This window comes from Amia ocellicauda, chromosome 14 (genome assembly GCF_036373705.1).
Source record: "Amia ocellicauda isolate fAmiCal2 chromosome 14, fAmiCal2.hap1, whole genome shotgun sequence".
NCBI classification, from domain to species: domain Eukaryota; kingdom Metazoa; phylum Chordata; class Actinopteri; order Amiiformes; family Amiidae; genus Amia; species Amia ocellicauda.
Genome location: NC_089863.1, coordinates 2,372,849 through 2,394,814, shown reverse-complemented (window position 1 = coordinate 2,394,814; position 21,966 = coordinate 2,372,849). Strand labels below are relative to the sequence as shown.

At 47.1% G+C, this 21,966-nt stretch overlaps 38 non-coding genes across 38 annotated transcripts; 13 read left to right on the top strand and 25 right to left on the bottom strand.

Annotated features, from left to right (window-relative positions):
• Positions 1-708: 708 nt before the first annotated feature.
• Positions 709-780, top strand: trnaa-ugc (transfer RNA alanine (anticodon UGC)). Its single transcript has one exon. It is a non-coding gene; the product is annotated as a tRNA-Ala (tRNA).
• A 149-nt stretch (positions 781-929) lies between these two features.
• Positions 930-1,002, bottom strand: trnar-ccu (transfer RNA arginine (anticodon CCU)). Its single transcript has one exon. It is a non-coding gene; the product is annotated as a tRNA-Arg (tRNA).
• Positions 1,003-1,289: 287 nt separating this feature from the next.
• trnaf-gaa (transfer RNA phenylalanine (anticodon GAA)) lies at positions 1,290-1,362 on the bottom strand. The gene has a single exon. It is a non-coding gene; the product is annotated as a tRNA-Phe (tRNA).
• A 980-nt stretch (positions 1,363-2,342) lies between these two features.
• trnat-cgu (transfer RNA threonine (anticodon CGU)) lies at positions 2,343-2,414 on the top strand. The gene has a single exon. It is a non-coding gene; the product is annotated as a tRNA-Thr (tRNA).
• Positions 2,415-2,563: 149 nt separating this feature from the next.
• Positions 2,564-2,636, bottom strand: trnar-ccu (transfer RNA arginine (anticodon CCU)). The gene has a single exon. It is a non-coding gene; the product is annotated as a tRNA-Arg (tRNA).
• A 288-nt stretch (positions 2,637-2,924) lies between these two features.
• Positions 2,925-2,997, bottom strand: trnaf-gaa (transfer RNA phenylalanine (anticodon GAA)). Its single transcript has one exon. It is a non-coding gene; the product is annotated as a tRNA-Phe (tRNA).
• Positions 2,998-4,085: 1,088 nt separating this feature from the next.
• On the top strand, positions 4,086-4,157 carry trnaa-cgc (transfer RNA alanine (anticodon CGC)). The gene has a single exon. It is a non-coding gene; the product is annotated as a tRNA-Ala (tRNA).
• Positions 4,158-4,307: 150 nt separating this feature from the next.
• trnar-ccu (transfer RNA arginine (anticodon CCU)) lies at positions 4,308-4,380 on the bottom strand. The gene has a single exon. It is a non-coding gene; the product is annotated as a tRNA-Arg (tRNA).
• A 283-nt stretch (positions 4,381-4,663) lies between these two features.
• trnaf-gaa (transfer RNA phenylalanine (anticodon GAA)) lies at positions 4,664-4,736 on the bottom strand. Its single transcript has one exon. It is a non-coding gene; the product is annotated as a tRNA-Phe (tRNA).
• A 1,088-nt stretch (positions 4,737-5,824) lies between these two features.
• On the top strand, positions 5,825-5,896 carry trnaa-cgc (transfer RNA alanine (anticodon CGC)). Its single transcript has one exon. It is a non-coding gene; the product is annotated as a tRNA-Ala (tRNA).
• Positions 5,897-6,046: 150 nt separating this feature from the next.
• trnar-ccu (transfer RNA arginine (anticodon CCU)) lies at positions 6,047-6,119 on the bottom strand. Its single transcript has one exon. It is a non-coding gene; the product is annotated as a tRNA-Arg (tRNA).
• A 287-nt stretch (positions 6,120-6,406) lies between these two features.
• On the bottom strand, positions 6,407-6,479 carry trnaf-gaa (transfer RNA phenylalanine (anticodon GAA)). The gene has a single exon. It is a non-coding gene; the product is annotated as a tRNA-Phe (tRNA).
• A 1,412-nt stretch (positions 6,480-7,891) lies between these two features.
• trnaa-cgc (transfer RNA alanine (anticodon CGC)) lies at positions 7,892-7,963 on the top strand. The gene has a single exon. It is a non-coding gene; the product is annotated as a tRNA-Ala (tRNA).
• A 150-nt stretch (positions 7,964-8,113) lies between these two features.
• Positions 8,114-8,186, bottom strand: trnar-ccu (transfer RNA arginine (anticodon CCU)). The gene has a single exon. It is a non-coding gene; the product is annotated as a tRNA-Arg (tRNA).
• A 283-nt stretch (positions 8,187-8,469) lies between these two features.
• On the bottom strand, positions 8,470-8,542 carry trnaf-gaa (transfer RNA phenylalanine (anticodon GAA)). Its single transcript has one exon. It is a non-coding gene; the product is annotated as a tRNA-Phe (tRNA).
• A 1,088-nt stretch (positions 8,543-9,630) lies between these two features.
• On the top strand, positions 9,631-9,702 carry trnaa-ugc (transfer RNA alanine (anticodon UGC)). The gene has a single exon. It is a non-coding gene; the product is annotated as a tRNA-Ala (tRNA).
• Positions 9,703-9,846: 144 nt separating this feature from the next.
• On the bottom strand, positions 9,847-9,923 carry trnar-ccu (transfer RNA arginine (anticodon CCU)). Its single transcript has one exon. It is a non-coding gene; the product is annotated as a tRNA-Arg (tRNA).
• A 284-nt stretch (positions 9,924-10,207) lies between these two features.
• trnaf-gaa (transfer RNA phenylalanine (anticodon GAA)) lies at positions 10,208-10,280 on the bottom strand. The gene has a single exon. It is a non-coding gene; the product is annotated as a tRNA-Phe (tRNA).
• Positions 10,281-11,260: 980 nt separating this feature from the next.
• trnaa-ugc (transfer RNA alanine (anticodon UGC)) lies at positions 11,261-11,332 on the top strand. Its single transcript has one exon. It is a non-coding gene; the product is annotated as a tRNA-Ala (tRNA).
• A 150-nt stretch (positions 11,333-11,482) lies between these two features.
• Positions 11,483-11,555, bottom strand: trnar-ccu (transfer RNA arginine (anticodon CCU)). The gene has a single exon. It is a non-coding gene; the product is annotated as a tRNA-Arg (tRNA).
• A 283-nt stretch (positions 11,556-11,838) lies between these two features.
• Positions 11,839-11,911, bottom strand: trnaf-gaa (transfer RNA phenylalanine (anticodon GAA)). Its single transcript has one exon. It is a non-coding gene; the product is annotated as a tRNA-Phe (tRNA).
• Positions 11,912-12,999: 1,088 nt separating this feature from the next.
• Positions 13,000-13,071, top strand: trnaa-ugc (transfer RNA alanine (anticodon UGC)). The gene has a single exon. It is a non-coding gene; the product is annotated as a tRNA-Ala (tRNA).
• Positions 13,072-13,220: 149 nt separating this feature from the next.
• trnar-ccu (transfer RNA arginine (anticodon CCU)) lies at positions 13,221-13,293 on the bottom strand. The gene has a single exon. It is a non-coding gene; the product is annotated as a tRNA-Arg (tRNA).
• A 289-nt stretch (positions 13,294-13,582) lies between these two features.
• trnaf-gaa (transfer RNA phenylalanine (anticodon GAA)) lies at positions 13,583-13,655 on the bottom strand. Its single transcript has one exon. It is a non-coding gene; the product is annotated as a tRNA-Phe (tRNA).
• Positions 13,656-14,743: 1,088 nt separating this feature from the next.
• Positions 14,744-14,815, top strand: trnaa-cgc (transfer RNA alanine (anticodon CGC)). The gene has a single exon. It is a non-coding gene; the product is annotated as a tRNA-Ala (tRNA).
• Positions 14,816-14,965: 150 nt separating this feature from the next.
• trnar-ccu (transfer RNA arginine (anticodon CCU)) lies at positions 14,966-15,038 on the bottom strand. Its single transcript has one exon. It is a non-coding gene; the product is annotated as a tRNA-Arg (tRNA).
• A 283-nt stretch (positions 15,039-15,321) lies between these two features.
• trnaf-gaa (transfer RNA phenylalanine (anticodon GAA)) lies at positions 15,322-15,394 on the bottom strand. Its single transcript has one exon. It is a non-coding gene; the product is annotated as a tRNA-Phe (tRNA).
• A 1,088-nt stretch (positions 15,395-16,482) lies between these two features.
• On the top strand, positions 16,483-16,554 carry trnaa-ugc (transfer RNA alanine (anticodon UGC)). Its single transcript has one exon. It is a non-coding gene; the product is annotated as a tRNA-Ala (tRNA).
• A 149-nt stretch (positions 16,555-16,703) lies between these two features.
• trnar-ccu (transfer RNA arginine (anticodon CCU)) lies at positions 16,704-16,776 on the bottom strand. The gene has a single exon. It is a non-coding gene; the product is annotated as a tRNA-Arg (tRNA).
• Positions 16,777-17,064: 288 nt separating this feature from the next.
• trnaf-gaa (transfer RNA phenylalanine (anticodon GAA)) lies at positions 17,065-17,137 on the bottom strand. The gene has a single exon. It is a non-coding gene; the product is annotated as a tRNA-Phe (tRNA).
• Positions 17,138-18,225: 1,088 nt separating this feature from the next.
• Positions 18,226-18,297, top strand: trnaa-ugc (transfer RNA alanine (anticodon UGC)). The gene has a single exon. It is a non-coding gene; the product is annotated as a tRNA-Ala (tRNA).
• A 149-nt stretch (positions 18,298-18,446) lies between these two features.
• Positions 18,447-18,519, bottom strand: trnar-ccu (transfer RNA arginine (anticodon CCU)). Its single transcript has one exon. It is a non-coding gene; the product is annotated as a tRNA-Arg (tRNA).
• Positions 18,520-18,807: 288 nt separating this feature from the next.
• On the bottom strand, positions 18,808-18,880 carry trnaf-gaa (transfer RNA phenylalanine (anticodon GAA)). Its single transcript has one exon. It is a non-coding gene; the product is annotated as a tRNA-Phe (tRNA).
• A 980-nt stretch (positions 18,881-19,860) lies between these two features.
• Positions 19,861-19,932, top strand: trnaa-ugc (transfer RNA alanine (anticodon UGC)). Its single transcript has one exon. It is a non-coding gene; the product is annotated as a tRNA-Ala (tRNA).
• A 149-nt stretch (positions 19,933-20,081) lies between these two features.
• On the bottom strand, positions 20,082-20,154 carry trnar-ccu (transfer RNA arginine (anticodon CCU)). Its single transcript has one exon. It is a non-coding gene; the product is annotated as a tRNA-Arg (tRNA).
• Positions 20,155-20,437: 283 nt separating this feature from the next.
• trnaf-gaa (transfer RNA phenylalanine (anticodon GAA)) lies at positions 20,438-20,510 on the bottom strand. Its single transcript has one exon. It is a non-coding gene; the product is annotated as a tRNA-Phe (tRNA).
• A 980-nt stretch (positions 20,511-21,490) lies between these two features.
• Positions 21,491-21,562, top strand: trnaa-cgc (transfer RNA alanine (anticodon CGC)). Its single transcript has one exon. It is a non-coding gene; the product is annotated as a tRNA-Ala (tRNA).
• Positions 21,563-21,706: 144 nt separating this feature from the next.
• trnar-ccu (transfer RNA arginine (anticodon CCU)) lies at positions 21,707-21,783 on the bottom strand. The gene has a single exon. It is a non-coding gene; the product is annotated as a tRNA-Arg (tRNA).
• Between the last annotated feature and the right edge of the window lie 183 nt (positions 21,784-21,966).

Sequence of the window (21,966 nt, the reverse complement as noted above, 5' to 3'; positions counted from 1 at the left end):
TAGTGCGTGTAACTTCTATGTATCACACCTGGCCCTGACAGTGTGATTTTTGGCAACAGGCGGTCTATGACTTGATCCCGAGAAGTGAAAATGACGCACCCATGTGCGTCGCTGCAATGTCGTCTTCTCCTTCACTATTCACAGTGGATGCGCTCACACGCTGTTTCTGGGAGAAACTGTTGCTTGCGTTACGTGTCATCCATTGTCCAGCGCACTGTAGCTTCTTTCTCCTTCTCCTTGCCCATGTCATCCACATATTGTACCGTTGGGCAACGCTAGGAACAGCGTCGTAGCATGCTTTGAGACTCAAGGAACGACAGTGCAACTCTTTTCTTTCTGTGTTGCATTGTTTACTTGTTGGTGTTGTGTGCCGTTGGGCAACGCTAGGAACAGCGTCGTAGCATGCTTTGAGACTCAAGGAATGACAGTGCAACTCTTTTCTTTCTGTGTTGCATTGTTTACTTGTTGGTGTTGTGTGCCGTTGGGCAACGCTAGGAACAGCGTCGTAGCATGCTTTGAGACTCAAGGAATGACAGTGCAACTCTTTTCTTTCTGTGTTGCATTGTTTACTTGTTGGTGTTGTGTGCCATTGGGTTACGCTAGGAACAGCGTCGTAGCATGCTTTGAGACTCAAGGAATGACAGTGCAACTCTTTTCTTTCTGTGTTGCATTGTTTGTTTGCTGTTGAAGGAAACACATGCTGGTGGTGGGGATGTAGCTCAGTGGTAGAGCGCATGCTTTGCATGTATGAGGTCCCGAGATCAATCCTCGGCATCTCCAGGATATCTTTTAATGTCTATGTTTCCCGGTTCAATCGGCGCAGTTCCCAACTTTCCCAGATGCAATTCGTGAATAGGATATGAGCAGAAGGAAAAAACGACAGGAGCCCACAGAGAATTACCAATTGTGTTCAGAAACAAGGCAGGCATCACCCCAGATGGGACTCGAACCCACAATCCCTGGCTTAGGAGGCCAGTGCCTTATCAATTAGGCCACTGGGGCTCAGTCAGGTAGTTTCTGAACATGAAAAAAAAAAAAAAAAAAAGCACGAAACAGTGCAATGAAGTGAATAGTTACAGGAATTGTCCCGTTGCAGGAGTCATTGCACAGCCTGCAGTGTAAAGTGAACAAGGAGCCTGTCGTTGATTTCGCCTAGAGTTGTATTTGCAAAAGGGCTTTGAATCAATTACCTTTGAATCGGAGCACAGTGCACTCTAGCTGCAAAATAGAAACGCACACGTGTGCAGTACATGGGCTCTTTGTGCTTTCTGAACATACTCCTCGTGAAATGCCGAAACCCGGGATTGATCCAGGGACCTTTAGATCTTCAGTCTAACGCTCTCCCAACTGAGCTATTTCGGCCAAATACAACCACATCCATTGTGATATCCACTGTTTTCGATTACGTCGGGATTGACTCCATTTAAACACAGCCGCACAAGTCAGGATGGCTGAGTGGTCTGAGGCGCTGCTTTCAGCTCGCAGTCTTCACTGGATGCTTGGGATGGAATCCCACTTCTGCCAAGGGATCTTTTACCACCCAGGAACACACTCACACCTGTTCTGCCGACAAGGACAACACGAGTTGAGGACTGTGCTGACATGGAGCTGACAATCAATGTTGCAAGAAACACATCAATGCACATGTATTTAGTCTTTGATTAATTGACTTCAACATGTCATTCTTTAGTCCCTGTACCCTCGAAGCAACACTCAGCATAGTAGAGGCTGTAGCTCGGCGTTAGTGCGTGTAACTTCTATGTATCACACCTGGCCCTGACAGTGTGATTTTTGGCAACAGGCGGTCTATGACTTGATCCCGAGAAGTGAAAATGACGCACCCATGTGCGTCGCTGCAATGTCGTCTTCTCCTTCACTATTCACAGTGGATGCGCTCACACGCTGTTTCTGGGAGAAACTGTTGCTTGCGTTACGTGTCATCCATTGTCCAGCGCACTGTAGCTTCTTTCTCCTTCTCCTTGCCCATGTCATCCACATATTGTACCGTTGGGCAACGCTAGGAACAGCGTCGTAGCATGCTTTGAGACTCAAGGAACGACAGTGCAACTCTTTTCTTTCTGTGTTGCATTGTTTACTTGTTGGTGTTGTGTGCCGTTGGGCAACGCTAGGAACAGCGTCGTAGCATGCTTTCAGACTCAAGGAACGACAGTGCAACTCTTTTCTTTCTGTGTTGCATTGTTTACTTGTTGGTGTTGTGTGCCATTGGGTTACGCTAGGAACAGCGTCGTAGCATGCTTTGAGACTCAAGGAATGACAGTGCAACTCTTTTCTTTCTGTGTTGCATTGTTTGTTTGCTGTAGAAGGAAACACATGCAGGTGGTGGGGATGTAGCTCAGTGGTAGAGCGCATGCTTCGTATGTATGAGGTCCCGAGATCAATCCTCGGCATCTCCAGGATATCTTTTAATGTCTATGTTTCCCGGTTCAATCGGCGCAGTTCCCAACTTTCCCAGATGCAATTCGTGAATAGGATATGAGCAGAAGGAAAAAACGACAAGAGCCCACAGAGAATTACCAATTGTGTTCAGAAACAAGGCAGGCATCACCCCAGATGGGACTCGAACCCACAATCCCTGGCTTAGGAGGCCAGTGCCTTATCCATTAGGCCACTGGGGCTCAGTCAGGTAGTTTCTGAACATGAAAAAAAAAAAAAAAAAAATGCACGAAACAGTGCAATGAAGTGAATAGTTACAGGAATTGTCCCGTTGCAGGAGTCATTGCACAGCCTGCAGTGTAAAGTGAACAAGGAGCCTGTCGTTGATTTCGCCTAGAGTTGTATTTGCAAAAGGGCTTTGAATCAATTACCTTTGAATCGGAGCACAGTGCACTCTAGCTGCAAAATAGAAACGCACACGTGTGCAGTACATGGGCTCTTTGTGCTTTCTGAACATACTCGTCGTGAAATGCCGAAACCCGGGATTGAACCAGGGACCTTTAGATCTTCAGTCTAACGCTCTCCCAACTGAGCTATTTCGGCCAAATACAACCACATCCATTGTGATATCCACTGTTTTCGATTACGTCGGGATTGACTCCATTTAAACACAGCCGCACAAGTCAGGATGGCTGAGTGGTCTGAGGCGCTGCTTTCAGCTCGCAGTCTTCACTGGATGCTTGGGATGGAATCCCACTTCTGCCAAGGGATCTTTTACCACCCAGGAACACACTCACACCTGTTCTGCCGACAAGGACAACACGAGTTGAGGACTGTGCTGACATGGAGCTGACAATCAATGTTGCAAGAAACACATCAATGCACATGTATTTAGTCTTTGATTAATTGACTTCAACATGTCATTCTTTAGTCCCTGTACCCTCGAAGCAACACTCAGCATAGTAGAGGCTGTAGCTCGGCGTTAGTGCGTGTAACTTCTATGTATCACACCTGGCCCTGACAGTGTGATTTTTGGCAACAGGCGGTCTATGACTTGATCCCGAGAAGTGAAAATGACGCACCCATGTGCGTCGCTGCAATGTCGTCTTCTCCTTCACTATTCACAGTGGATGCGCTCTCACGCTGTTTCTGGGAGAAACTGTTGCTTGCGTTACGTGTCATCCATTGTCCAGCGCACTGTAGCTTCTTTCTCCTTCTCCTTGCCCATGTCATCCACATATTGTACCGTTGGGCAACGCTAGGAACAGCGTCGTAGCATGCTTTGAGACTCAAGGAACGACAGTGCAACTCTTTTCTTTCTGTGTTGCATTGTTTACTTGTTGGTGTTGTGTGCCGTTGGGCAACGCTAGGAACAGCGTCGTAGCATGCTTTGAGACTCAAGGAACGACAGTGCAACTCTTTTCTTTCTGTGTTGCATTGTTTACTTGTTGGTGTTGTGTGCCGTTGGGCAACGCTAGGAACAGCGTCGTAGCATGCTTTGAGACTCAAGGAACGACAGTGCAACTCTTTTCGTTCTGTGTTGCATTGTTTACTTGTTGGTGTTGTGTGCCATTGGGTTACGCTAGGAACAGCGTCGTAGCATGCTTTGAGACTCAAGGAATGACAGTGCAACTCTTTTCTTTCTGTGTTGCATTGTTTGTTTGCTGTTGAAGGAAACACATGCTGGTGGTGGGGATGTAGCTCAGTGGTAGAGCGCATGCTTCGCATGTATGAGGTCCCGAGATCAATCCTCGGCATCTCCAGGATATCTTTTAATGTCTATGTTTCCCGGTTCAATCGGCGCAGTTCCCAACTTTCCCAGATGCAATTCGTGAATAGGATATGAGCAGAAGGAAAAAAACGACAAGAGCCCACAGAGAATTACCAATTGTGTGCAGAAACAAGGCAGGCATCACCCCAGATGGGACTCTAACCCACAATCCCTGGCTTAGGAGGCCAGTGCCTTATCCATTAGGCCACTGGGGCTCAGTCAGGTAGTTTCTGAACATGAAAAAAAAAAAAAATGCACGAAACAGTGCAATGAAGTGAATAGTTACAGGAATTGTCCCGTTGCAGGAGTCATTGCACAGCCTGCAGTGTAAAGTGAACAAGGAGCCTGTCGTTGATTTCGCCTAGAGTTGTATTTGCAAAAGGGCTTTGAATCAATTACCTTTGAATCGGAGCACAGTGCACTCTAGCTGCAAAATAGAAACGCACACGTGTGCAGTACATGGGCTCTTTGTGCTTTCTGAACATACTCCTCGTGAAATGCCGAAACCCGGGATTGAACCAGGGACCTTTAGATCTTCAGTCTAACGCTCTCCCAACTGAGCTATTTCGGCCAAATACAACCACATCCATTGTGATATCCACTGTTTTCGATTACGTCGGGATTGACTCCATTTAAACACAGCCGCACAAGTCAGGATGGCTGAGTGGTCTGAGGCGCTGCTTTCAGCTCGCAGTCTTCACTGGATGCTTGGGATGGAATCCCACTTCTGCCAAGGGATCTTTTACCACCCAGGAACACACTCACACCTGTTCTGCCGACAAGGACAACACGAGTTGAGGACTGTGCTGACATGGAGCTGACAATCAATGTTGCAAGAAACACATCAATGCACATGTATTTAGTCTTTGATTAATTGACTTCAACATGTCATTCTTTAGTCCCTGTACCCTCGAAGCAACACTCAGCATAGTAGAGGCTGTAGCTCGGCGTTAGTGCGTGTAACTTCTATGTATCACACCTGGCCCTGACAGTGTGATTTTTGGCAACAGGCGGTCTATGACTTGATCCCGAGAAGTGAAAATGACGCACCCATGTGCGTCGCTGCAATGTCGTCTTCTCCTTCACTATTCACAGTGGATGCGCTCTCACGCTGTTTCTGGGAGAAACTGTTGCTTGCGTTACGTGTCATCCATTGTCCAGCGCACTGTAGCTTCTTTCTCCTTCTCCTTGCCCATGTCATCCACATATTGTACCGTTGGGCAACGCTAGGAACAGCGTCGTAGCATGCTTTGAGACTCAAGGAACGACAGTGCAACTCTTTTCTTTCTGTGTTGCATTGTTTACTTGTTGGTGTTGTGTGCCGTTGGGCAACGCTAGGAACAGCGTCGTAGCATGCTTTGAGACTCAAGGAACGACAGTGCAACTCTTTTCTTTCTGTGTTGCATTGTTTACTTGTTGGTGTTGTGTGCCGTTGGGCAACGCTAGGAACAGCGTCGTAGCATGCTTTGAGACTCAAGGAACGACAGTGCAACTCTTTTCGTTCTGTGTTGCATTGTTTACTTGTTGGTGTTGTGTGCCATTGGGTTACGCTAGGAACAGCGTCGTAGCATGCTTTGAGACTCAAGGAATGACAGTGCAACTCTTTTCTTTCTGTGTTGCATTGTTTGTTTGCTGTTGAAGGAAACACATGCTGGTGGTGGGGATGTAGCTCAGTGGTAGAGCGCATGCTTCGCATGTATGAGGTCCCGAGATCAATCCTCGGCATCTCCAGGATATCTTTTAATGTCTATGTTTCCCGGTTCAATCGGCGCAGTTCCCAACTTTCCCAGATGCAATTCGTGAATAGGATATGAGCAGAAGGAAAAAAACGACAAGAGCCCACAGAGAATTACCAATTGTGTGCAGAAACAAGGCAGGCATCACCCCAGATGGGACTCGAACCCACAATCCCTGGCTTAGGAGGCCAGTGCCTTATCCATTAGGCCACTGGGGCTCAGTCAGGTAGTTTCTGAACATGAAAAAAAAAAAAAAAAAATGCACGAAACAGTGCAATGAAGTGAATAGTTACAGGAATTGTCCCGTTGCAGGAGTCATTGCACAGCCTGCAGTGTAAAGTGAACAAGGAGCCTGTCGTTGATTTCGCCTAGAGTTGTATTTGCAAAAGGGCTTTGAATCAATTACCTTTGAATCGGAGCACAGTGCACTCTAGCTGCAAAATAGAAACGCACACGTGTGCAGTACATGGGCTCTTTGTGCTTTCTGAACATACTCATCGTGAAATGCCGAAACCCGGGATTGAACCAGGGACCTTTAGATCTTCAGTCTAACGCTCTCCCAACTGAGCTATTTCGGCCAAATACAACCACATCCATTGTGATATCCACTGTTTTCGATTACGTCGGGATTGACTCCATTTAAACACAGCCGCACAAGTCAGGATGGCTGAGTGGTCTGAGGCGCTGCTTTCAGCTCGCAGTCTTCACTGGATGCTTGGGATGGAATCCCACTTCTGCCAAGGGATCTTTTACCACCCAGGAACACACTCACACCTGTTCTGCCGACAAGGACAACACGAGTTGAGGACTGTGCTGACATGGAGCTGACAATCAATGTTGCAAGAAACACATCAATGCACATGTATTTAGTCTTTGATTAATTGACTTCAACATGTCATTCTTTAGTCCCTGTACCCTCGAAGCAACACTCAGCATAGTAGAGGCTGTAGCTCGGCGTTAGTGCGTGTAACTTCTATGTATCACACCTGGCCCTGACAGTGTGATTTTTGGCAACAGGCGGTCTATGACTTGATCCCGAGAAGTGAAAATGACGCACCCATGTGCGTCGCTGCAATGTCGTCTTCTCCTTCACTATTCACAGTGGATGCGCTCACACGCTGTTTCTGGGAGAAACTGTTGCTTGCGTTACGTGTCATCCATTGTCCAGCGCACAGTAGCTTCTTTCTCCTTCTCCTTGCCCATGTCATCCACATATTGTACCGTTGGGCAACGCTAGGAACAGCGTCGTAGCATGCTTTGAGACTCAAGGAACGACAGTGCAACTCTTTTCTTTCTGTGTTGCATTGTTTACCTGTTGGTGTTGTGTGCCGTAGGGCAACGCTAGGAACAGCGTCGTAGCATGCTTTGAGACTCAAGGAACGACAGTGCAACTCTTTTCTTTCTGTGTTGCATTGTTTACTTGTTGGTGTTGTGTGCCGTTGGGCAACGCTAGGAACAGCGTCGTAGCATGCTTTGAGACTCAAGGAACGACAGTGCAACTCTTTTCTTTCTGTGTTGCATTGTTTACTTGTTGGTGTTGTGTGCCGTTGGGCAACGCTAGGAACAGCGTCGTAGCATGCTTTGAGACTCAAGGAACGACAGTGCAACTCTTTTCTTTCTGTGTTGCATTGTTTACATGTTGGTGTTGTGTGCCGTTGGGCAACGCTAGGAACAGCGTCGTAGCATGCTTTGAGACTCAAGGAACGACAGTGCAACTCTTTTCTGTCTGTGTTGCATTGTTTACTTGTTGGTGTTGTGTGCCGTTGGGCAACGCTAGGAACAGCGTCGTAGCATGCTTTGAGACTCAAGGAACGACAGTGCAACTCTTTTCGTTCTGTGTTGCATTGTTTACTTGTTGGTGTTGTGTGCCATTGGGTTACGCTAGGAACAGCGTCGTAGCATGCTTTGAGACTCAAGGAATGACAGTGCAACTCTTTTCTTTCTGTGTTGCATTGTTTGTTTGCTGTTGAAGGAAACACATGCTGGTGGTGGGGATGTAGCTCAGTGGTAGAGCGCATGCTTCGCATGTATGAGGTCCCGAGATCAATCCTCGGCATCTCCAGGATATCTTTTAATGTCTATGTTTCCCGGTTCAATCGGCGCAGTTCCCAACTTTCCCAGATGCAATTCGTGAATAGGATATGAGCAGAAGGAAAAAAACGACAAGAGCCCACAGAGAATTACCAATTGTGTGCAGAAACAAGGCAGGCATCACCCCAGATGGGACTCGAACCCACAATCCCTGGCTTAGGAGGCCAGTGCCTTATCCATTAGGCCACTGGGGCTCAGTCAGGTAGTTTCTGAACATGAAAAAAAAAAAAAAAGCACGAAACAGTGCAATGAAGTGAATAGTTACAGGAATTGTCCCGTTGCAGGAGTCATTGCACAGCCTGCAGTGTAAAGTGAACAAGGAGCCTGTCGTTGATTTCGCCTAGAGTTGTATTTGCAAAAGGGCTTTGAATCAATTACCTTTGAATCGGAGCACAGTGCACTCTAGCTGCAAAATAGAAACGCACACGTGTGCAGTACATGGGCTCTTTGTGCTTTCTGAACATACTCCTCGTGAAATGCCGAAACCCGGGATTGAACCAGGGACCTTTAGATCTTCAGTCTAACGCTCTCCCAACTGAGCTATTTCGGCCAAATACAACCACATCCATTGTGATATCCACTGTTTTCGATTACGTCGGGATTGACTCCATTTAAACACAGCCGCACAAGTCAGGATGGCTGAGTGGTCTGAGGCGCTGCTTTCAGCTCGCAGTCTTCACTGGATGCTTGGGATGGAATCCCACTTCTGCCAAGGGATCTTTTACCACCCAGGAACACACTCACACCTGTTCTGCCGACAAGGACAACACGAGTTGAGGACTGTGCTGACATGGAGCTGACAATCAATGTTGCAAGAAACACATCAATGCACATGTATTTAGTCTTTGATTAATTGACTTCAACATGTCATTCTTTAGTCCCTGTACCCTCGAAGCAACACTCAGCATAGTAGAGGCTGTAGCTCGGCGTTAGTGCGTGTAACTTCTATGTATCACACCTGGCCCTGACAGTGTGATTTTTGGCAACAGGCGGTCTATGACTTGATCCCGAGAAGTGAAAATGACGCACCCATGTGCGTCGCTGCAATGTCGTCTTCTCCTTCACTATTCACAGTGGATGCGCTCACACGCTGTTTCTGGGAGAAACTGTTGCTTGCGTTACGTGTCATCCATTGTCCAGCGCACTGTAGCTTCTTTCTCCTTCTCCTTGCCCATGTCATCCACATATTGTACCGTTGGGCAACGCTAGGAACAGCGTCGTAGCATGCTTTGAGACTCAAGGAACGACAGTGCAACTCTTTTCTTTCTGTGTTGCATTGTTTACTTGTTGGTGTTGTGTGCCGTTGGGCAACGCTAGGAACAGCGTCGTAGCATGCTTTGAGACTCAAGGAATGACAGTGCAACTCTTTTCTTTCTGTGTTGCATTGTTTACTTGTTGGTGTTGTGTGCCGTTGGGCAACGCTAGGAACAGCGTCGTAGCATGCTTTGAGACTCAAGGAATGACAGTGCAACTCTTTTCTTTCTGTGTTGCATTGTTTACTTGTTGGTGTTGTGTGCCATTGGGTTACGCTAGGAACAGCGTCGTAGCATGCTTTGAGACTCAAGGAATGACAGTGCAACTCTTTTCTTTCTGTGTTGCATTGTTTGTTTGCTGTTGAAGGAAACACATGCTGGTGGTGGGGATGTAGCTCAGTGGTAGAGCGCATGCTTTGCATGTATGAGGTCCCGAGATCAATCCTCGGCATCTCTAGGATATCTTTTAATGTCTATGTTTCCCGGTTCAATCGGCGCAGTTCCCAACTTTCCCAGATGCAATTCGTGAATAGGATATGAGCAGAAGGAAAAAACGACAAGAGCCCACAGAGAATTACCAATTGTGTTCAGAAACAAGGCAGGCATCACCCAGGTGGGACTCGAACCCACAATCCCTGGCTTAGGAGGCCAGTGCCTTATCCATTAGGCCACTGGGGCTCAGTCAGGTAGTTTCTGAACATGAAAAAAAAAAAAAAAAGCACGAAACAGTGCAATGAAGTGAATAGTTACAGGAATTGTCCCGTTGCAGGAGTCATTGCACAGCCTGCAGTGTAAAGTGAACAAGGAGCCTGTCGTTGATTTCGCCTAGAGTTGTATTTGCAAAAGGGCTTTGAATCAATTACCTTTGAATCGGAGCACAGTGCACTCTAGCTGCAAAATAGAAACGCACACGTGTGCAGTACATGGGCTCTTTGTGCTTTCTGAACATACTCCTCGTGAAATGCCGAAACCCGGGATTGATCCAGGGACCTTTAGATCTTCAGTCTAACGCTCTCCCAACTGAGCTATTTCGGCCAAATACAACCACATCCATTGTGATATCCACTGTTTTCGATTACGTCGGGATTGACTCCATTTAAACACAGCCGCACAAGTCAGGATGGCTGAGTGGTCTGAGGCGCTGCTTTCAGCTCGCAGTCTTCACTGGATGCTTGGGATGGAATCCCACTTCTGCCAAGGGATCTTTTACCACCCAGGAACACACTCACACCTGTTCTGCCGACAAGGACAACACGAGTTGAGGACTGTGCTGACATGGAGCTGACAATCAATGTTGCAAGAAACACATCAATGCACATGTATTTAGTCTTTGATTAATTGACTTCAACATGTCATTCTTTAGTCCCTGTACCCTCGAAGCAACACTCAGCATAGTAGAGGCTGTAGCTCGGCGTTAGTGCATGTAACTTCTATGTATCACACCTGGCCCTGACAGTGTGATTGTTGGCAACAGGCGGTCTATGACTTGATCCCGAGAAGTGAAAATGACGCACCCATGTGCGTCGCTGCAATGTCGTCTTCTCCTTCACTATTCACAGTGGATGCTCTCACACGCTGTTTCTGGGAGAAACTGTTCCTTGCGTTACGTGTCATCCATTGTCCAGCGCACAGTAGATTCTTTCTCCTTCTCCTTGCCCATGTCATCCACATATTGTACCGTTGGGCAACGCTAGGAACAGCGTCGTAGCATGCTTTGAGACTCAAGGAACGACAGTGCAACTCTTTTCGTTCTGTGTTGCATTGTTTACTTGTTGGTGTTGTGTGCCGTTGGGCAACGCTAGGAACAGCGTCGTAGCATGCTTTGAGACTCAAGGAACGACAGTGCAACTCTTTTCTTTCTGTGTTGCATTGTTTACTTGTTGGTGTTGTGTGCCGTTGGGCAACGCTAGGAACAGCGTCGTAGCATGCTTTGAGACTCAAGGAACGACAGTGCAACTCTTTTCTTTCTCTGTTGGATTGTTTGTTTGCTGTTGAAGGAAACACATGCTGGTGGTGGGGATGTAGCTCAGTGGTAGAGCGCATGCTTTGCATGTATGAGGTCCCGAGATCAATCCTCGGCATCTCCAGGATATCTTTTAATGTCTATGTTTCCCGGTTCAATCGGCTCAATTCCCAACTTTCGCAGATGCAATTCGTGAATAGGATATGAGCAGAAGGAAAAAAACGACAAGAGCCCACAGAGAATTACCAATTGTGTGCAGAAACAAGGCAGGCATCACCCCAGATGGGACTCGAACCCACAATCCCTGGCTTAGGAGGCCAGTGCCTTATCCATTAGGCCACTGGGGCTCAGTCAGGTAGTTTCTGAACATGAAAAAAAAAAAAAAAGCACGAAACAGTGCAATGAAGTGAATAGTTACAGGAATTGTCCCGTTGCAGGAGTCATTGCACAGCCTGCAGTGTAAAGTGAACAAGGAGCCTGTCGTTGATTTCGCCTAGAGTTGTATTTGCAAAAGGGCTTTGAATCAATTACCTTTGAATCGGAGCACAGTGCACTCTAGCTGCAAAATAGAAACGCACACGTGTGCAGTACATGGGCTCTTTGTGCTTTCTGAACATACTCCTCGTGAAATGCCGAAACCCGGGATTGAACCAGGGACCTTTAGATCTTCAGTCTAACGCTCTCCCAACTGAGCTATTTCGGCCAAATACAACCACATCCATTGTGATATCCACTGTTTTCGATTACGTCGGGATTGACTCCATTTAAACACAGCCGCACAAGTCAGGATGGCTGAGTGGTCTGAGGCGCTGCTTTCAGCTCGCAGTCTTCACTGGATGCTTGGGATGGAATCCCACTTCTGCCAAGGGATCTTTTACCACCCAGGAACACACTCACACCTGTTCTGCCGACAAGGACAACACGAGTTGAGGACTGTGCTGACATGGAGCTGACAATCAATGTTGCAAGAAACACATCAATGCACATGTATTTAGTCTTTGATTAATTGACTTCAACATGTCATTCTTTAGTCCCTGTACCCTCGAAGCAACACTCAGCATAGTAGAGGCTGTAGCTCGGCGTTAGTGCGTGTAACTTCTATGTATCACACCTGGCCCTGACAGTGTGATTTTTGGCAACAGGCGGTCTATGACTTGATCCCGAGAAGTGAAAATGACGCACCCATGTGCGTCGCTGCAATGTCGTCTTCTCCTTCACTATTCACAGTGGATGCGCTCACACGCTGTTTCTGGGAGAAACTGTTGCTTGCGTTACGTGTCATCCATTGTCCAGCGCACTGTAGCTTCTTTCTCCTTCTCCTTGCCCATGTCATCCACATATTGTACCGTTGGGCAACGCTAGGAACAGCGTCGTAGCATGCTTTGAGACTCAAGGAATGACAGTGCAACTCTTTTCTTTCTGTGTTGCATTGTTTACTTGTTGGTGTTGTGTGCCGTTGGGCAACGCTAGGAACAGCGTCGTAGCATGCTTTGAGACTCAAGGAATGACAGTGCAACTCTTTTCTTTCTGTGTTGCATTGTTTACTTGTTGGTGTTGTGTGCCGTTGGGCAACGCTAGGAACAGCGTCGTAGCATGCTTTGAGACTCAAGGAATGACAGTGCAACTCTTTTCTTTCTGTGTTGCATTGTTTACTTGTTGGTGTTGTGTGCCATTGGGTTACGCTAGGAACAGCGTCGTAGCATGCTTTGAGACTCAAGGAATGACAGTGCAACTCTTTTCTTTCTGTGTTGCATTGTTTGTTTGCTGTTGAAGGAAACACATGCTGGTGGTGGGGATGTAGCTCAGTGGTAGAGCGCATGCTTTGCATGTATGAGGTCCCGAGATCAATCCTCGGCATCTCCAGGATATCTTTTAATGTCTATGTTTCCCGGTTCAATCGGCGCAGTTCCCAACTTTCCCAGATGCAATTCGTGAATAGGATATGAGCAGAAGGAAAAAACGACAAGAGCCCACAGAGAATTACCAATTGTGTTCAGAAACAAGGCAGGCATCACCCCAGATGGGACTCGAACCCACAATCCCTGGCTTAGGAGGCCAGTGCCTTATCAATTAGGCCACTGGGGCTCAGTCAGGTAGTTTCTGAACATGAAAAAAAAAAAAAAAAAAAAAGCACGAAACAGTGCAATGAAGTGAATAGTTACAGGAATTGTCCCGTTGCAGGAGTCATTGCACAGCCTGCAGTGTAAAGTGAACAAGGAGCCTGTCGTTGATTTCGCCTAGAGTTGTATTTGCAAAAGGGCTTTGAATCAATTACCTTTGAATCGGAGCACAGTGCACTCTAGCTGCAAAATAGAAACGCACACGTGTGCAGTACATGGGCTCTTTGTGCTTTCTGAACATACTCCTCGTGAAATGCCGAAACCCGGGATTGATCCAGGGACCTTTAGATCTTCAGTCTAACGCTCTCCCAACTGAGCTATTTCGGCCAAATACAACCACATCCATTGTGATATCCACTGTTTTCGATTACGTCGGGATTGACTCCATTTAAACACAGCCGCACAAGTCAGGATGGCTGAGTGGTCTGAGGCGCTGCTTTCAGCTCGCAGTCTTCACTGGATGCTTGGGATGGAATCCCACTTCTGCCAAGGGATCTTTTACCACCCAGGAACACACTCACACCTGTTCTGCCGACAAGGACAACACGAGTTGAGGACTGTGCTGACATGGAGCTGACAATCAATGTTGCAAGAAACACATCAATGCACATGTATTTAGTCTTTGATTAATTGACTTCAACATGTCATTCTTTAGTCCCTGTACCCTCGAAGCAACACTCAGCATAGTAGAGGCTGTAGCTCGGCGTTAGTGCGTGTAACTTCTATGTATCACACCTGGCCCTGACAGTGTGATTGTTGGCAACAGGCGGTCTATGACTTGATCCCGAGAAGTGAAAATGACGCACCCATGTGCGTCGCTGCAATGTCGTCTTCTCCTTCACTATTCACAGTGGATGCGCTCTCACGCTGTTTCTGGGAGAAACTGTTGCTTGCGTTACGTGTCATCCATTGTCCAGCGCACTGTAGCTTCTTTCTCCTTCTCCTTGCCCATGTCATCCACATATTGTACCGTTGGGCAACGCTAGGAACAGCGTCGTAGCATGCTTTGAGACTCAAGGAACGACAGTGCAACTCTTTTCTTTCTGTGTTGCATTGTTTACATGTTGGTGTTGTGTGCCGTTGGGCAACGCTAGGAACAGCGTCGTAGCATGCTTTGAGACTCAAGGAACGACAGTGCAACTCTTTTCTTTCTGTGTTGCATTGTTTACTTGTTGGTGTTGTGTGCCGTTGGGCAACGCTAGGAACAGCGTCGTAGCATGCTTTGAGACTCAAGGAACGACAGTGCAACTCTTTTCGTTCTGTGTTGCATTGTTTACTTGTTGGTGTTGTGTGCCATTGGGTTACGCTAGGAACAGCGTCGTAGCATGCTTTGAGACTCAAGGAATGACAGTGCAACTCTTTTCTTTCTGTGTTGCATTGTTTGTTTGCTGTTGAAGGAAACACATGCTGGTGGTGGGGATGTAGCTCAGTGGTAGAGCGCATGCTTCGCATGTATGAGGTCCCGAGATCAATCCTCGGCATCTCCAGGATATCTTTTAATGTCTATGTTTCCCGGTTCAATCGGCGCAGTTCCCAACTTTCCCAGATGCAATTCGTGAATAGGATATGAGCAGAAGGAAAAAAACGACAAGAGCCCACAGAGAATTACCAATTGTGTGCAGAAACAAGGCAGGCATCACCCCAGATGGGACTCTAACCCACAATCCCTGGCTTAGGAGGCCAGTGCCTTATCCATTAGGCCACTGGGGCTCAGTCAGGTAGTTTCTGAACATGAAAAAAAAAAAAAAAGCACGAAACAGTGCAATGAAGTGAATAGTTACAGGAATTGTCCCGTTGCAGGAGTCATTGCACAGCCTGCAGTGTAAAGTGAACAAGGAGCCTGTCGTTGATTTCGCCTAGAGTTGTATTTGCAAAAGGGCTTTGAATCAATTACCTTTGAATCGGAGCACAGTGCACTCTAGCTGCAAAATAGAAACGCACACGTGTGCAGTACATGGGCTCTTTGTGCTTTCTGAACATACTCCTCGTGAAATGCCGAAACCCGGGATTGAACCAGGGACCTTTAGATCTTCAGTCTAACGCTCTCCCAACTGAGCTATTTCGGCCAAATACAACCACATCCATTGTGATATCCACTGTTTTCGATTACGTCGGGATTGACTCCATTTAAACACAGCCGCACAAGTCAGGATGGCTGAGTGGTCTGAGGCGCTGCTTTCAGCTCGCAGTCTTCACTGGATGCTTGGGATGGAATCCCACTTCTGCCAAGGGATCTTTTACCACCCAGGAACACACTCACACCTGTTCTGCCGACAAGGACAACACGAGTTGAGGACTGTGCTGACATGGAGCTGACAATCAATGTTGCAAGAAACACATCAATGCACATGTATTTAGTCTTTGATTAATTGACTTCAACATGTCATTCTTTAGTCCCTGTACCCTCGAAGCAACACTCATCATAGTAGAGGCTGTAGCTCGGCGTTAGTGCGTGTAACTTCTATGTATCACACCTGGCCCTGACAGTGTGATTTTTGGCAACAGGCGGTCTATGACTTGATCCCGAGAAGTGAAAATGACGCACCCATGTGCGTCGCTGCAATGTCGTCTTCTCCTTCACTATTCACAGTGGATGCGCTCACACGCTGTTTCTGGGAGAAACTGTTGCTTGCGTTACGTGTCATCCATTGTCCAGCGCACTGTAGCTTCTTTCTCCTTCTCCTTGCCCATGTCATCCACATATTGTACCGTTGGGCAACGCTAGGAACAGCGTCGTAGCATGCTTTGAGACTCAAGGAACGACAGTGCAACTCTTTTCTTTCTGTGTTGCATTGTTTACTTGTTGGTGTTGTGTGCCGTTGGGCAACGCTAGGAACAGCGTCGTAGCATGCTTTGAGACTCAAGGAATGACAGTGCAACTCTTTTCTTTCTGTGTTGCATTGTTTACTTGTTGGTGTTGTGTGCCGTTGGGCAACGCTAGGAACAGCGTCGTAGCATGCTTTGAGACTCAAGGAATGACAGTGCAACTCTTTTCTTTCTGTGTTGCATTGTTTACTTGTTGGTGTTGTGTGCCATTGGGTTACGCTAGGAACAGCGTCGTAGCATGCTTTGAGACTCAAGGAATGACAGTGCAACTCTTTTCTTTCTGTGTTGCATTGTTTGTTTGCTGTTGAAGGAAACACATGCTGGTGGTGGGGATGTAGCTCAGTGGTAGAGCGCATGCTTTGCATGTATGAGGTCCCGAGATCAATCCTCGGCATCTCCAGGATATCTTTTAATGTCTATGTTTCCCGGTTCAATCGGCGCAGTTCCCAACTTTCCCAGATGCAATTCGTGAATAGGATATGAGCAGAAGGAAAAAACGACAAGAGCCCACAGAGAATTACCAATTGTGTTCAGAAACAAGGCAGGCATCACCCCAGATGGGACTCGAACCCACAATCCCTGGCTTAGGAGGCCAGTGCCTTATCAATTAGGCCACTGGGGCTCAGTCAGGTAGTTTCTGAACATGAAAAAAAAAAAAAAAAAAAAGCACGAAACAGTGCAATGAAGTGAATAGTTACAGGAATTGTCCCGTTGCAGGAGTCATTGCACAGCCTGCAGTGTAAAGTGAACAAGGAGCCTGTCGTTGATTTCGCCTAGAGTTGTATTTGCAAAAGGGCTTTGAATCAATTACCTTTGAATCGGAGCACAGTGCACTCTAGCTGCAAAATAGAAACGCACACGTGTGCAGTACATGGGCTCTTTGTGCTTTCTGAACATACTCCTCGTGAAATGCCGAAACCCGGGATTGATCCAGGGACCTTTAGATCTTCAGTCTAACGCTCTCCCAACTGAGCTATTTCGGCCAAATACAACCACATCCATTGTGATATCCACTGTTTTCGATTACGTCGGGATTGACTCCATTTAAACACAGCCGCACAAGTCAGGATGGCTGAGTGGTCTGAGGCGCTGCTTTCAGCTCGCAGTCTTCACTGGATGCTTGGGATGGAATCCCACTTCTGCCAAGGGATCTTTTACCACCCAGGAACACACTCACACCTGTTCTGCCGACAAGGACAACACGAGTTGAGGACTGTGCTGACATGGAGCTGACAATCAATGTTGCAAGAAACACATCAATGCACATGTATTTAGTCTTTGATTAATTGACTTCAACATGTCATTCTTTAGTCCCTGTACCCTCGAAGCAACACTCAGCATAGTAGAGGCTGTAGCTCGGCGTTAGTGCGTGTAACTTCTATGTATCACACCTGGCCCTGACAGTGTGATTTTTGGCAACAGGCGGTCTATGACTTGATCCCGAGAAGTGAAAATGACGCACCCATGTGCGTCGCTGCAATGTCGTCTTCTCCTTCACTATTCACAGTGGATGCGCTCACACGCTGTTTCTGGGAGAAACTGTTGCTTGCGTTACGTGTCATCCATTGTCCAGCGCACTGTAGCTTCTTTCTCCTTCTCCTTGCCCATGTCATCCACATATTGTACCGTTGGGCAACGCTAGGAACAGCGTCGTAGCATGCTTTGAGACTCAAGGAACGACAGTGCAACTCTTTTCTTTCTGTGTTGCATTGTTTACTTGTTGGTGTTGTGTGCCGTTGGGCAACGCTAGGAACAGCGTCGTAGCATGCTTTGAGACTCAAGGAATGACAGTGCAACTCTTTTCTTTCTGTGTTGCATTGTTTACTTGTTGGTGTTGTGTGCCGTTGGGCAACGCTAGGAACAGCGTCGTAGCATGCTTTGAGACTCAAGGAATGACAGTGCAACTCTTTTCTTTCTGTGTTGCATTGTTTACTTGTTGGTGTTGTGTGCCATTGGGTTACGCTAGGAACAGCGTCGTAGCATGCTTTGAGACTCAAGGAATGACAGTGCAACTCTTTTCTTTCTGTGTTGCATTGTTTGTTTGCTGTTGAAGGAAACACATGCTGGTGGTGGGGATGTAGCTCAGTGGTAGAGCGCATGCTTTGCATGTATGAGGTCCCGAGATCAATCCTCGGCATCTCCAGGATATCTTTTAATGTCTATGTTTCCCGGTTCAATCGGCGCAGTTCCCAACTTTCCCAGATGCAATTCGTGAATAGGATATGAGCAGAAGGAAAAAACGACAAGAGCCCACAGAGAATTACCAATTGTGTTCAGAAACAAGGCAGGCATCACCCCAGATGGGACTCGAACCCACAATCCCTGGCTTAGGAGGCCAGTGCCTTATCAATTAGGCCACTGGGGCTCAGTCAGGTAGTTTCTGAACATGAAAAAAAAAAAAAAAAAAAAGCACGAAACAGTGCAATGAAGTGAATAGTTACAGGAATTGTCCCGTTGCAGGAGTCATTGCACAGCCTGCAGTGTAAAGTGAACAAGGAGCCTGTCGTTGATTTCGCCTAGAGTTGTATTTGCAAAAGGGCTTTGAATCAATTACCTTTGAATCGGAGCACAGTGCACTCTAGCTGCAAAATAGAAACGCACACGTGTGCAGTACATGGGCTCTTTGTGCTTTCTGAACATACTCCTCGTGAAATGCCGAAACCCGGGATTGATCCAGGGACCTTTAGATCTTCAGTCTAACGCTCTCCCAACTGAGCTATTTCGGCCAAATACAACCACATCCATTGTGATATCCACTGTTTTCGATTACGTCGGGATTGACTCCATTTAAACACAGCCGCACAAGTCAGGATGGCTGAGTGGTCTGAGGCGCTGCTTTCAGCTCGCAGTCTTCACTGGATGCTTGGGATGGAATCCCACTTCTGCCAAGGGATCTTTTACCACCCAGGAACACACTCACACCTGTTCTGCCGACAAGGACAACACGAGTTGAGGACTGTGCTGACATGGAGCTGACAATCAATGTTGCAAGAAACACATCAATGCACATGTATTTAGTCTTTGATTAATTGACTTCAACATGTCATTCTTTAGTCCCTGTACCCTCGAAGCAACACTCAGCATAGTAGAGGCTGTAGCTCGGCGTTAGTGCGTGTAACTTCTATGTATCACACCTGGCCCTGACAGTGTGATTTTTGGCAACAGGCGGTCTATGACTTGATCCCGAGAAGTGAAAATGACGCACCCATGTGCGTCGCTGCAATGTCGTCTTCTCCTTCACTATTCACAGTGGATGCGCTCACACGCTGTTTCTGGGAGAAACTGTTGCTTGCGTTACGTGTCATCCATTGTCCAGCGCACTGTAGCTTCTTTCTCCTTCTCCTTGCCCATGTCATCCACATATTGTACCGTTGGGCAACGCTAGGAACAGCGTCGTAGCATGCTTTGAGACTCAAGGAACGACAGTGCAACTCTTTTCGTTCTGTGTTGCATTGTTTACTTGTTGGTGTTGTGTGCCGTTGGGCAACGCTAGGAACAGCGTCGTAGCATGCTTTGAGACTCAAGGAATGACAGTGCAACTCTTTTCTTTCTTTGTTGCATTGTTTACTTGTTGGTGTTGTGTGCCATTGGGTTACGCTAGGAACAGCGTCGTAGCATGCTTTGAGACTCAAGGAATGACAGTGCAACTCTTTTCTTTCTGTGTTGCATTGTTTGTTTGCTGTTGAAGGAAACACATGCTGGTGGTGGGGATGTAGCTCAGTGGTAGAGCGCATGCTTTGCATGTATGAGGTCCCGAGATCAATCCTCGGCATCTCCAGGATATCTTTTAATGTCCATGTTTCCCGGTTCAATCGGCGCAGTTCCCAACTTTCCCAGATGCAATTCGTGAATAGGATATGAGCAGAAGGAAAAAACGACAAGAGCCCACAGAGAATTACCAATTGTGTTCAGAAACAAGGCAGGCATCACCCCAGATGGGACTCGAACCCACAATCCCTGGCTTAGGAGGCCAGTGCCTTATCCATTAGGCCACTGGGGCTCAGTCAGGTAGTTTCTGAACATGAAAAAAAAAAAAAAAGCACGAAACAGTGCAATGAAGTGAATAGTTACAGGAATTGTCCCGTTGCAGGAGTCATTGCACAGCCTGCAGTGTAAAGTGAACAAGGAGCCTGTCATTGATTTCGCCTAGAGTTGTATTTGCAATAGGGCTTTGAATCAATTACCTTTGAATTGGAGCACAGTGCACTCTAGCTGCAAAATAGAAACGCACACGTGTGCAGTACATGGGCTCTTTGTGCTTTCTGAACATACTCCTCGTGAAATGCCGAAACCCGGGATTGAACCAGGGACCTTTAGATCTTCAGTCTAACGCTCTCCCAACTGAGCTATTTCGGCCAAATACAACCATATCCATTGAGATATCCACTGTTTTCGATTACGTCGGGATTGACTCCATTTAAACACAGCCGCACAAGTCAGGATGGCTGAGTGGTCTGAGGCGCTGCTTTCAGCTCGCAGTCTTCACTGGATGCTTGGGATGGGATCCCACTTCTGCCAAGGGATCTTTTACCACCCAGGAACACACTCACACCTGTTCTGCCGACAAGGACAACACGAGTTGAGGACTGTGCTGACATGGAGCTGACAATCAATGTTGCAAGAAACACATCAATGCACATGTATTTAGTCTTTGATTAATTGACTTCAACATGTCATTCTTTAGTCCCTGTACCCTCGAAGCAACACTCAGCATAGTAGAGGCTGTAGCTCGGCGTTAGTGCGTGTAACTTCTATGTATCACACCTGGCCCTGACAGTGTGATTTTTGGCAACAGGCGGTCTATGACTTGATCCCGAGAAGTGAAAATGACGCACCCATGTGCGTCGCTGCAATGTCGTCTTCTCCTTCACTATTCACAGTGGATGCGCTCACACGCTGTTTCTGGGAGAAACTGTTGCTTGCGTTACGTGTCATCCATTGTCCAGCGCACTGTAGCTTCTTTCTCCTTCTCCTTGCCCATGTCATCCACATATTGTACCGTTGGGCAACGCTAGGAACAGCGTCGTAGCATGCTTTGAGACTCAAGGAACGACAGTGCAACTCTTTTCTTTCTGTGTTGCATTGTTTACTTGTTGGTGTTGTGTGCCGTTGGGCAACGCTAGGAACAGCGTCGTAGCATGCTTTCAGACTCAAGGAACGACAGTGCAACTCTTTTCGTTCTGTGTTGCATTGTTTACTTGTTGGTGTTGTGTGCCATTGGGTTACGCTAGGAACAGCGTCGTAGCATGCTTTGAGACTCAAGGAATGACAGTGCAACTCTTTTCTTTCTGTGTTGCATTGTTTGTTTGCTGTTGAAGGAAACACATGCAGGTGGTGGGGATGTAGCTCAGTGGTAGAGCGCATGCTTCGCATGTATGAGGTCCCGAGATCAATCCTCGGCATCTCCAGGATATCTTTTAATGTCTATGTTTCCCGGTTCAATCGGCGCAGTTCCCAAGTTTCCCAGATGCAATTCGTGAATAGGATATGAGCAGAAGGAAAAAACGACAAGAGCCCACAGAGAATTACCAATTGTGTTCAGAAACAAGGCAGGCATCACCCAGGTGGGACTCGAACCCACAATCCCTGGCTTAGGAGGCCAGTGCCTTATCCATTAGGCCACTGGGGCTCAGTCAGGTAGTTTCTGAACATGAAAAAAAAAAAAAAAGCACGAAACAGTGCAATGAAGTGAATAGTTACAGGAATTGTCCCGTTGCAGGAGTCATTGCACAGCCTGCAGTGTAAAGTGAACAAGGAGCCTGTCGTTGATTTCGCCTAGAGTTGTATTTGCAAAAGGGCTTTGAATCAATTA